The sequence below is a fragment of the Arachis hypogaea genome, chromosome 6, assembly GCF_003086295.3.
Source record: "Arachis hypogaea cultivar Tifrunner chromosome 6, arahy.Tifrunner.gnm2.J5K5, whole genome shotgun sequence".
NCBI classification, from domain to species: Eukaryota; Viridiplantae; Streptophyta; class Magnoliopsida; order Fabales; family Fabaceae; genus Arachis; species Arachis hypogaea.
This window is the reverse complement of record NC_092041.1, coordinates 68,276,766-68,288,961: the sequence shown is the minus strand read 5'-3', so window position 1 is coordinate 68,288,961 and position 12,196 is coordinate 68,276,766. Positions and strand designations below refer to the sequence as shown.

At 36.4% G+C, this 12,196-nt stretch overlaps 1 non-coding gene across 1 annotated transcript; it reads left to right on the top strand.

Moving 5' to 3' along the window:
• Positions 1-8,564: 8,564 nt before the first annotated feature.
• On the top strand, positions 8,565-8,668 carry LOC112699979 (small nucleolar RNA R71). The gene has a single exon (XR_003152908.1). It is a non-coding gene; the product is annotated as a small nucleolar RNA R71 (small nucleolar RNA).
• The last annotated feature ends 3,528 nt before the right edge of the window (positions 8,669-12,196 follow it).

Sequence of the window (12,196 nt, the reverse complement as noted above, 5' to 3'; positions counted from 1 at the left end):
TATTTATTTTGTTTATCTCACTAAATTTGTACCATTCTTTTGCAATTTTTAGACCAAACTTGTAAAATGAGAAATTCTTTATGTACTTTTTTCTCACACTGTATATCCACTTTACTAATAAATATATTTTATATAAATTAAATATTTATGACAGAGAGAAATAAATAAAAATAAAAAATTATACAAATAAAGAACTAAGTGTGATTAAAACAATAGACATGAATTTAGAGTTAAGTACAATTTTGATTTCTAAGGTATAGGTCAAAAATTTTTTTCGTCCCTAACCTTTTCTGACATACAAAATCGTTCCTAAGGTTTAAAATCAAGTTTTAAAATCGTTCTTTTTACTTAAATATTAAAATTTTAGACCAAATTGTCCATAACAAACAAATTATAAAATAAAAAAAGAAAAAATAAGAAAAAAAGAGCATTTCTGCTCTTGTGAAAGGAAAAAGGAAGAAGAAGAAGGGAAAAGAGAAGAAAAAGAAGAATCTGTCCACGATCTACCTCTGCCTTCGCTTCTGCCATCACCTTCGTACAATTTTGGTCCCTAAGGTAAGGACGATTTAAAAATAAAGTTATACCTTAGAGACAATTTTATATGCAAAAAAAGGTTCGGAACGAAAAAATTTTCGGCCTATACCTTAGAAATCAAAATCGTACTTAACCCCATACATTTACTATTCAATGTAAATAGATCTAAAATATTTTAACATGTCACATATATTTATCTGTCTTTATAATAAATACTTATTTTTTAATTTTTTTTAAATACTTTTAATGCATAATGGTTTTTTTCCTTTCGAACTGGCAGGGAACAAATGCCTTTTTATTTAAAAATATATGAAAATCATTATTTATCAAAATACGCATAAAAAATTATAATGTACATGGCCATCTTAAGTGCATCGTTTACGAATTGAAATTATCCTTCAACTTAGGCTTGGCACATGCGAAATGGAGGTTGACATGGCAAAGGATTGGGTGGCGCATCCGAGATGAAGCCGTCTTTCCAATCCAACGACGGCGCAAGTGAAATGGACCGACTCTTGTTCGGCAAATGTGAAATGGACCACCTCACGTTCGACGCCCACGAATTGAGCCAAGTCAGGGGCGGCCCATGAATTGGGTGACTTCGTATCTGCTACCTACAAAATGATGATGCAGCAGTCAAAGCTATAAAATTCGGTGTTTTCAGTTCCCGTACCAGTATGTAGTGGTTGATGAGGATGGCAACGGTTGGAGGTTTATGGGTGGGCTTTAATATAAAAGGGGGCAGGGGCAGGGGGCAATTCGTTAATGCAGTTCACAATGTAAAACTGATGAAGTAAGAGAGAAAGAGGGGGAAAAAATTGATCGTTGTGGTAAAAAAAATTTATTAAAATGATGAGCTGTAGTAAAATTAACATTAAAGAAAATTTTAATAGGTTGAATGAATTTCATATTTTCGCACATTTACTTCACAAGGTTAATTTTTGTATGTATAAAAAAAATGTTACTAAGCAAAAATTTATATGTTTTTTAGTTTATGTGATTATTTTTTGTGATTGTTGTTATTAGTATTCTTCTTAGTATTAATTTTATTATTATTTAATCTTGTTAACATTATTTTGAATTTTGTTTTTTGCATCCTTTTTTGTTTCAGCCAATATGTCTTCTTAGTTCGCTTAGCACACTGGTTGATGTTTTCACATTAGATTCGTCGAATCCAAGCATGGAGATTAGCCGGTAGAAACTTGAACTTTGTTTAAGATGAGGAGGATTCTATTATGCTTCTTTAATAAAGCATTTCGAATCCATTAATAAGCGCCCTTGTCGAAAGATGGAGTCTTGAAACACATACCTTTCACCTCCTATGGAATAACTGTATCGTTACTCTAGAGCACGTTGTAATGCAATTAGGGTTACTCATTGATGGTAAGCCTGTGAGCGGTACTCTGAGGTCATGGAGCAAGTTCTACCAGAGAAATATATGGCAATGATGTGAAGAACTTCTTGGTGATATTTAGTGGACAAAATTGTGATTCGTACTCTTTATTGTTGTATGGAATTAAATCCCCGATAATGGCTCCAAAAACTTGGTGCTCAATATCATGGTGTCTAAAATTTAATTCACAACTTCGCACAACTAACCAGCAAGTGCACTGGGTCGTCCAAGTAATACCTTACGTGAGTAAGGGTCGATCCCACGGAGATTGTTGGTATGAAGCAAGCTATGGTCATCTTGTAAATCCCAGTCAGGTGGATTTAACTAATATAAGAGATTATTGGTTTAAATAAAAATAATAAAATAAACAGAAAATAAAGATAGAGTTACTCATGTAATTCAATGGTGGGAATTTCAGACAAGTGTATGGAGATGCTTGTCCCTGTTGAATCTCTGCTTTCCTACTGCTTTCATTCAATCTTTCTTACTCCTTTCCATGGCAAGCTGTATGTAGGGCATCACCGTTGTCAATGGCTACATCCCATCCTCTCAGTGAAAATAGTCAAAATGCTCTGTCACAGCACGACTAATCATCTGTCGATTCTCAATCAGGTTGGAATAGAATCCAGTGATTCTTTTGCGTCTGTCACTAACGCCCAGCCTTCAGGAGTTTGAAGCTCGTCACAGTCATTCAATCCCAGAATCCTACTCGGAATACCACAGACAAGGTTAGACTTTCCGGATTCCCATGAATGCCGCCATCGATTCTAGCTTATACCACGAAGATTCTGATTAAGGAATCCAAGAGATATGCATCCGGTCTAAGGTAGAACGGAAGTGGTTGTCAGTCATGCATGTTCATAGGTGAGAATGATGATGAGTGTCACGGATCATCACATTCATCAAGTTGAGTGCAACGAATATCTTAGAAAAGGAATAAATCGAATTGGATAGAAAATAGTAGTAATTGTATTGAAACTTGAGGTACAACAGAGCTCCACACCCTTAATCTATGGTGTGTAGAAACTCCACCGTTGAAAATACATAAGTGAAAGGTCCAGGCATGGCCGAATGGCCAGCCCCCATGATCTGAGAACTAAACGTCCCAAGATGTCTAATATAATAGTAAACTATCCTATTTATACTAGACTAGCTACTAGGGTTTACAGGAGTAAGTAATTGATGCATAAATCCACTTCCAGGGCCCACTTAGTATATGTTTGGGCTGAGCTTGATCTATCCACGAGCTGAGGTTTCTTTTGGAGTTGAACGCCAAGTTATAACGTGTTTTGGGCGTTCAACTCCGGTTCGTGACGTGTTTCTGACGTTTGACTCCAGACAGCAACATGGAACTGGCGTTGAGCACCAGTTTACATCGTCTAATCACGAGTAAAGTATGGACTATTATATATTGCTGGAAAGCTCTATATGTCTACGTTCCAACGCCGTTGAGAGCGCGTTATTTGAAGTTCTGTAGCTCCAGAAAATGCATTTTGAGTGCAGGGAGGTCAGATTCCAACAGCATCAGCAGTCCTTTGTCAGCCTCTTATCAGAGTTTTGCTCAGGTTCCTCAATTTCAGCCAGAAAATACCTGAAATCACAGAAAAACACACAAACTCATAGTAAAGTCCAGAAATGTGAATTTAGCATAAAAACTAATGAAAACATCCCTAAAAGTAACTAGATCATACTAAAAACTATCTAAAAACAATGCCAAAAAGCGTATAAATTATCCGCTCATCACAACACCAAACTTAAATTGTTGCTTGTCCCCAAGCAACTGAAAATCAATTAGGATAAAAAGAAGAGAATGTACTATAAATTCCAAAATATCAATGAATATTAATTCTAATTAGATGAGCGGGACTTGTAACTTTTTGCTTCTGAACAGTTTTGGCATCTCACTTTTTTCTTTGAAGTTTAGAATGATTGGCTTCTCTAGGAACTTAGAATTTCAGATAGTGTTATTGATTCTCCTAGTTAAGTTTGTTGATTCTTGAACACAGCTACTTTTATGAGTCTTGGCCGTGGCCCTAAGCATTTTGTTTTCCAGTATTACCACCGGATACATAAATGCCACAGACACATAACTGGGTGAACCTTTTCAGATTGTGACTCAGCTTTGCTAGAGTCCCCAGTTAGAGGTGTCCAGAGCTCTTAAGCACACTTTTTTTTGCTTTGGATCACGACTTTAACCACTCAGTCTCAAGCTTTTCACTTGGACCTACATGCCACAAGCACATGGTTAGGGACAGCTTGATTTAGCCGCTTAGGCCTGGATTTATTTCCTTGGGCCCTCCTATCCATTGATGCTCAAAGCCTTGGATCCTTTTTACCCATGCCTTTTGGTTTTAAGGGCTATTGGCTTTTTGTACTTGCTTTTTCTCTCTTTTTTTTCTTTTTTTTGCAATTTTTTTTCGTAAGCTTTTGCTATTCACTGCTTTTTCTTGCTTCAAGAATCAATTTCATGATTTTTTAGATTATCAATAGCATTTCTCTTTGTTCATCATTCTTTCAAGAGCCAACAATTTTAACATTCATAAACAACAAGATCAAAAATATGTACTGTTCAAGCATTCATTCAGAAAACAAAAAGTATTGTCACCACATCAATATAATTAAATTAAATTCAAGGACAATTTTCGAAATTTATGTACTTCTTGTTCTTTTGAATTAAAAACATTTTTTATTTAAGAGAGGTGAAGGATTTATGGAATTTATTCATAGCTTTAAGACATAGTTACTACATACTAATGATCATGAAGTAGAGACACAAAACATAAATAGACATGAAGCATAAAAATCGAAAAACAGAAAAATAAGAACAAGGAATGAGTCCACCTTAGTGGCGTCTTCTTCTTGAAGTACCAATGATGCCCTTAAGCTCTTCTATGTCCCTTCCTTGCCTTTGTTGCTCCTCCCTCATTGCTCTTTGATCTTCTCTTATTTCATAGAGAATGATGGAGTGCTCTTGATGTTCCACCCTTAATTGTTCCACATTGTAACTCAAATCTTCTAAGGAAGTGTTGAGTTGTTCCCAATAGTTGTTGGGAGGAAAGTGCATCCCTTGAGGCATCTTCGGGATTTCATGGTGATGAGCTTCCTCATGCGTCCCTTGGGCTCCATGAGTGGGCTCTCTTGTTTGCTCCATCCTTTTCTTAGTGATGGGCTTGTCTTCCTCAATGAGGATGTCTCCTTCTATGATAACTCCAGATGAGTAACATAGATGGCAAATAAGATGAGGAAAAGCTAGCCTTGCCAAAGTAGAGGACTTATCGACTATTTTGTAGAATTCATGGGAGATGACTTCATGAACTTATACTTCCTCTCCAATCATGATGCTATGAATCATGATGGCCCGATCCACAGTAACTTCAGATCGGTTGCTCGTGGGGATGATGAAGCGTTGAATGAACTCCAACCATCCTCTAGCCACAGACTTGAGGTCCAGTCTTCTTAGTTGAACCGGCTTGCCTTTGGAGTCTCTTTTCCATTGAGCTCCTTCCACACATATGTCCATAAGGACTTGGTCCAACCTTTGATTAAAGTTGACCCTTCTAGTGTAGGGGCGTGCATCTCCTTGCATCATGGGCAAGTTGAACGCCAGCCTCACATTTTCCGGACTAAAATCTAAGTATTTCCCCCAAACCATTGTAAGATAATTCTTTGGGTTCGGGTTCTTACTTTGATCATGGTTCCTAGTGATCCATGCATTGGCATAGAACTCTTGAACTATTAAGATTCCGACTTGTTGAATGGGGTTGGTTAGAACTTCCTAACCTCTTCTTTGGATCTCATGTCGGATCTCCGGATACTCATTTTTCTTGAGCTTGAAAGGGACCTCAGGGATCACCTTTTTCTTGGCCACAACATGATAGAAGTGGTCTTGATGGGCTTTGGAGATGAATCTTTCCATCTCCCATGACTCGGAAGTGGAAGCTTTTGTCTTCCCTTTCCCTTTTCTAGAGGATTCTCCGGCCTTAGGTGCCATCTATGTTAATGAAAAAACAAAAAACTTATGCTTTTGCCACACCAAACTTAAAATATTGCTCGCCCCAAGCAAGAGAAGAAAGAAAAGAAGAAGAAGAAGAAGAAAATATGGAGGAGAAGGGGAGGTGTAGGTTTCGGCCAAGGTATAGAAGAGGGGGTTGTGTTGTGTGAAAATGAAGTAGAATGGAGGGGTATATATAGGGAGGGGGGAGAGGGTAGGTTCGGCCATTTAGGGTGGGTTTGGGTGGGAAAGATTTTTTGAATTTTGCAGGTAGGTGGGGTTTATGGGGAAGAGTGGATGAATGTGAGTGGTGAAGGGGGTAATTGGGAAGAGAGGTTGAGGTGATTGGTGAAGGGTTTTTGGGAAAGCGTGTTATAGGATTAATTAGTAGGTAAGGTGGGAATATGTTAGGTGGGGATCCTGTGGGGTCCACAGATCCAGGGATGATCCTGTGTGGTCCACAAATCCTGAGGTGTCAAGGATTTACATCCCTGTACCAATTAGGCATGTAAAATGCCTTAGCATACCATTCTGGCGTTTAAACGCCGAAGTGATGCACGTTCTGGGCGTTCAACGCCCATGTGCAGCATGTTTCTGGCGTTGAACGCCAGTTCCATGCTTGTTACTGGCGTTCAGCACCAGCTTTCCTCAGGGCACATTCCTGGCGTTCAAACGCCAGGATGTTGCGTGTTTCTGGCGTTCAACGCCAGATCCATGCTCTGTTCTGGCGTTGAACGCTAGCCAGATGCTCCTTACTGGCGTTTAAACGCCAGTAAGTCCTTCCTCTAAGGTGTGATTTTTCTTCTGCTGTTTTTGATTCTATTTTTAATTTTAGTATTTTTTTCGTGACTCCACATGATCATGAACCTACTAAAATACAAAATAACAATTAAATAAAAAATAAAATTAGATAAATAAAAATTGGGTTGCCTCCCAACAAGCGCTTCTTTAATGTCAATAGCTTGACAGTGGGCTCTCATGGAGCCACAAAGGTGATCAGGTCAATATTGTGAACTCCCAACACCAAACTTAGAGTTTGGATATGGGGATTCAACACCAAACTTAGAGTTTGATTGTGGGGGCTCTGTTTGACTCTGTACTAAGAGAAGCTCTGCATGCTTTCTCTCCAGTGTTACAGAGGGATGGCCGTGTGCCTTAAACACAAGGTAGTCCCTATTCAATTGAAGGACTAATTCTCCTCTGTTAACATCAATCACAGCACCTGCTGTGGCTAGGAAAGGTCTTCCAAGGATGATGCATTCATCTTCTTCCTTCCTAGTGTCTAAGATTATGAAATCAGCAGGGATGTAAAGGCCTTCAACCTTTACTAACACGTCCTCTACTAATCCATAAGCTTGTCTTACTGAATTGTCTGCCAATTGTAATGAGAATAAGGTAGGTTGTACCTCAATGATCCCTAGTTTCTCCATTACAGAGAGTGGCATAAGATTTATGCCTGACCCTAGGTCACACAGAGTCTTGTTAAAGGTCATGGTGCCTGTGGTACAGGGTATTAAGAATTTACCAGGATCTTGTCTCTTTTGAGGTAAAGTTTTCTGAACCCATGCATCTAGTTCACTAATGAGCAAGGGAGGTTCACCTTCCCAAGTCTCATTACCAAATAACTTGGCATTCAGCTTCATGATGGCTCTTAGATATTGAGCAACTTGCTCTCCAGTTACATCTTCATCCTCTTCAGAGGAAGAATAATCTTTAGAGCTCATGAATGGTAGAAGGAGATTTAATGGAATCTCTATGGTCTCTATATGAGCCTCAGATTCTTTTAGGTCCTTAATAGGGAACTCCTTCTTGTTTGAGAGACGTCCCAGGAGGTCTTCCTCACTAGGATTTTCGTCCTTCTCCTCCCTTGTGCATTCGGCCATATTGATTACATCAATGGCCTTGCACTCTCCTTTTCGATTCTCTTCTGTATTGCATGGGAGAATACTGGGAGGAGTTTCAATGACTTTCTTACTCAGCTGGCCCACTTGTGCCTCCAAATTTCTGATGGAGGACCTTGTTTCACTCATGAAACTTAAAGTGGCCTTAGACAGATCAGAGACTAAATTTGCTAAATTAGAGGGGTTCTGCTCAGAATTCTCTGTCTGTTGCTGAGAAGATGATGGAAAAGGCTTGTTATTGCTTAGCCTGTTTCTTCCACCATTATTACAGCCTTGTTGAGGCTTTTGTTGATCCTTCCATGAGAAATTTGGATGATTTCTCCATGATGAATTATAGGTGTTTCCATAAGGTTCACCAATGTAATTTACCTCTGTTATTGCAGGGTTCTCAGGATCATAAGCTTCTTCAGAAGCTGCCTCTTTAGTACTGTTGGATGCATTTTGCCATCCATTCAGACTTTGAGAAATCATGTTGACTTGCTGAGTCAACACTTTGTTCTGAGCCAATATGGCATTCAGAGCATCAATTTCAAGAACTCCTTTCCTCTGAGGCGTCCCACTATTCATGGAGTTCCTCTCAGAAGTGTACATGAATTGGTTATTTGCAACCATGTCAATAAGTTCTTGAGCTTCTGCAGGCGTTTTCTTTAAGTGGATGGATCCACCTGCAGAATGGTCCAATGGCATTTTGGAAAACTCAGATAGACTATAATAGAAGATATCTAATTTGGTCCATTCTGAAAACATGTCAGAAGGACACTTTTTGGTCATCTGCTTGTATCTTTCCCAAGCTTCATAGAGGGATTCACCATCTTTTTGTTTGAAGGTCTGAACATCCACTCTAAGCTTGCTCAGCTTTTGAGGAGGAAAGAATTTATCCAAGAAGGCTGTGACCAGCTTATCCCAAGAGTCCAGGCTATCTTTAGGTTGTGAGTCCAACCATGTTCTAGCTCTGTCTCTTACAGCAAAAGGGAAAAGCATGAGCCTGTAGACTTCAGGATCTACTTCATTTGTCTTAACAGTCTCACAAATCTGCAAGAACTCAGTTAAAAATTGATAAGGATCTTCAGATGGAAGTCCATGAAACTTGCAGTTCTGTTGCATTCGAGCAACTAATTGAGGTTTCAACTCAAAATTATTTGCTCTAATGGCCAGAATGGAAATGCTTCTTCCATCAAATTTGGACGTTGGTTTAGTGAAATCACCTAGCATTCTCCTTTTATTATTGTTGTTGGGTTCGGCTGCCATCTCCTTCTCTTGTTCGAAAATTTCAGAAAGATTGTCTCTGGATTGTTGTAATTTAGCTTCTCTTAGTTTCCTCTTCAGAGTCCTTTCAGGTTCAGGATCAGCTTCAACAAGAATGCCTTTTTCCTTGTTCCTACTCATATAGGGAAGAAGAGAACAAGAAAAGAAAGAGGAATCCTCTATGTCACAGTAAAGAGGTTCCTTATTGTTAGTAGAAGAAGAAAGGAATAAAAGTGGAGAATCCAGTCACAAGGGTGAGGATAGAGGCAGTGATTGGAGATGAAGAGAGGTGAAGAGAAGTGTTAGTAAATAAATAAATAAATAGAAGAAGAGAAGAGAGGGAGAATTCGAAAATAATTTTGAAAAAGTAGTTAATGATTTTCGAAAATTAAAGATAAGATATAATTAAAATTAAAATTTAAAACAATTAATTAATTAAAAAGAATTTTTGAAAAAAGGATGAGATATTTTCGAAAATTAGAGAGAGAGAGAAGTAGTTAGGTGGTTTTGAAAAAGATAAGAAACAAACAAAAAGTCAAATAGTTAGTTGAAAAAGATATTAAAATCAAATTTGAAAAGATAGGAAGATAAGGAGTTAGATAAGATATTTTGAAATCAAATTTTTGAAAAAAAAGATAAAATTTTGAAAAAGATATGATAACAAGATAAGATTGAAAAAGATTTAATTTTTTTAAAATTAAAATTAATTACTTAACTAACAAGAAACTAAAAGATATGATTCTAGAATTTAAAGATTGAACCTTTCTTAACAAGAAAGTAACAAACTTCAAATTTTTGAATCAATCACATTAATTGTTAGTGTAATTTCGAAAATTTGAAATAAAATTAAGAAAAAGATTTTGAAAAAATATTTTGAAATTTTCGAAATTAGTAAGATAAAAATGAAAAAGATTTGATTTGAAAAAGTTTTGAAAAGATAAGATTTTTAAAATTGAAAATTTGACTTGACTTGTAAGAAACAACTAATTTTTAAAATTTTTTTGATCAAGTCAACCTAAAATTTCAAAAATTTGGAGAGAAATAAGGAAAAAGATATTTTTTTTATTTTTGAATTTTTGATGATGAGAGAAAATAACATAAAAATGACTCACAACATGAAAATTATGAATCAAAACTCATGATGCATGCAAGAACACTATGAATGTCAAGATGAACACCAAGAACACTTTGAAGATCATGATGAACATCAAGAGCATAATTTTGAAAAATTTTTTATGCAAAGAAAACATGCAAGACACCAAACTTAGAAATCTTTAATGCATGGACTCTAACAAACGAAAAATGCATATGAAAAACAACAAACAACACAAAACAAGAAGATCTGTTAAGAACAACTTGAAGATCATGAAAAACACCATGAATGCATGAATTTTTGAAAAATGCAAGAAAAATTTTTAAAGCATGCAATTGACACCAAACTTAAAAGTTGACTCAAGACTCAAACAAGAAACACAAAATATTTTTTATTTTTATGATTTTATGAATTTTTTTGTATTTTTATTATTTTTTTCGAAAATATTCTTTAGAAAAACAAAAATAAAGAATTTTTTTTGAAATTTTTTTTGAAAACTTTTTGAAAAGAAAATTACCTAATCTGAGCAACAAGACGAACCGTTAGTTGTCCATACTCGAACAATCCCCGGCAACGGCGCCAAAAACTTGATGGACAAAATTGTGATTCGTACTCTTTATTGTTGTATGGAATTAATTCCCCGATAATGGCTCCAAAAACTTGGTGCTCAATACCATGGTGTCTAAAATTTAATTCACAACTTCACACAACTAACCAGCAAGTGCACTGGGTCGTCCAAGTAATACCTTACGTGAGTAAGGGTCGATCCCACGGAGATTGTTGGTATGAAGCAAGCTATGGTCATCTTATAAATCCCAGTCAGGTGGATTTAACTAATTTAAGAGATTATTGGTTTAAATAAAAATAATAAAATAAACAAAAAATAAAGATAGAGTTACTCATGTAATTCAATGGTGGGAATTTCAGACAAGTGTATAGAGATGCTTGTCCCTGTTGAATCTCTGCTTTCCTACTGCTTTCATTCAATCCTTCTTACTCCTTTCCATGGCAAGCTGTATGTAGGGCATCACCGTTGTCAATGGCTACATGATGAATTGGATTTTTGACGGTTTAGAATTTCACTATTGAAATCTCGTTGAAGTATAGTCTCTAAACCAACAATAATCTTTTCATACAAAAAGTTGTTTGTCACTAAAACAAACCCCTAAATTTATAAACCGAAGTATTGAAACCTCGGGTCGTTTTCCCTAGGAATTACAATAAAGTGTCTTGTTATTGGTTAGAAATGTGTTTTGGGGTTTTGGATAAGAAGCATGAAAGTAAATGGCAATGAAAATAAACTAACAACTATAAAAGGCTCTTGGCAAGGTATGAAAATTAGAAGTCCTATCCTAGTTATCCTTCTCAATTGTGATGAGAATTGTTCATTGCTACCACTTAGTTAACCCTTACTAAATAAAGGAAAGTCAAGTGGATGAATTGATTTGAGCCACAAGTCCTAGCCAACTCCCAAGGAAAGACTAGCTTTAGTGCACTCCAAACCAATTAGTAATCTCTCCAATTACCAATCAACAAAGGAATTAGATAACTCAAGTGTCACTAATTACTCTACCTAGGCCAAGAGGAACAAAATCTACACTATATCTAGAAGAGGCATTTCAACAAACACATACAAGGCAATAAAAGTAAACAACATAAATTGCAAGAATTAAAGAGAGATCTAACTACAAAGGCAAGAGATCAACAATAGAAAAGCAAAGAAGAACAATTATTATGAATTACCTCTTATTGAATTGAAAGAAAATGGAAGGAACAATAGTAGATCTACAACAAAGTATAAGAACAACATAAAGGAAATTACAACAAAAGAATAGAAGAAGAATGAATGTAACTACAAGGAATTGAAAGATAGAAGTAGAAGAAGATGAATGAAAACCTAGATCTAAGAACTAAACCTAATCCTAATCCTAATCCTAGAGAGAAGTGAGAGCTTCTCTCTCTAAAACTAACTTTCCCTCCAAAACTAAGCTAAACTAAACTATTGGTAACTAACTTCTAAAGTATGAAAAGTCTCCTTA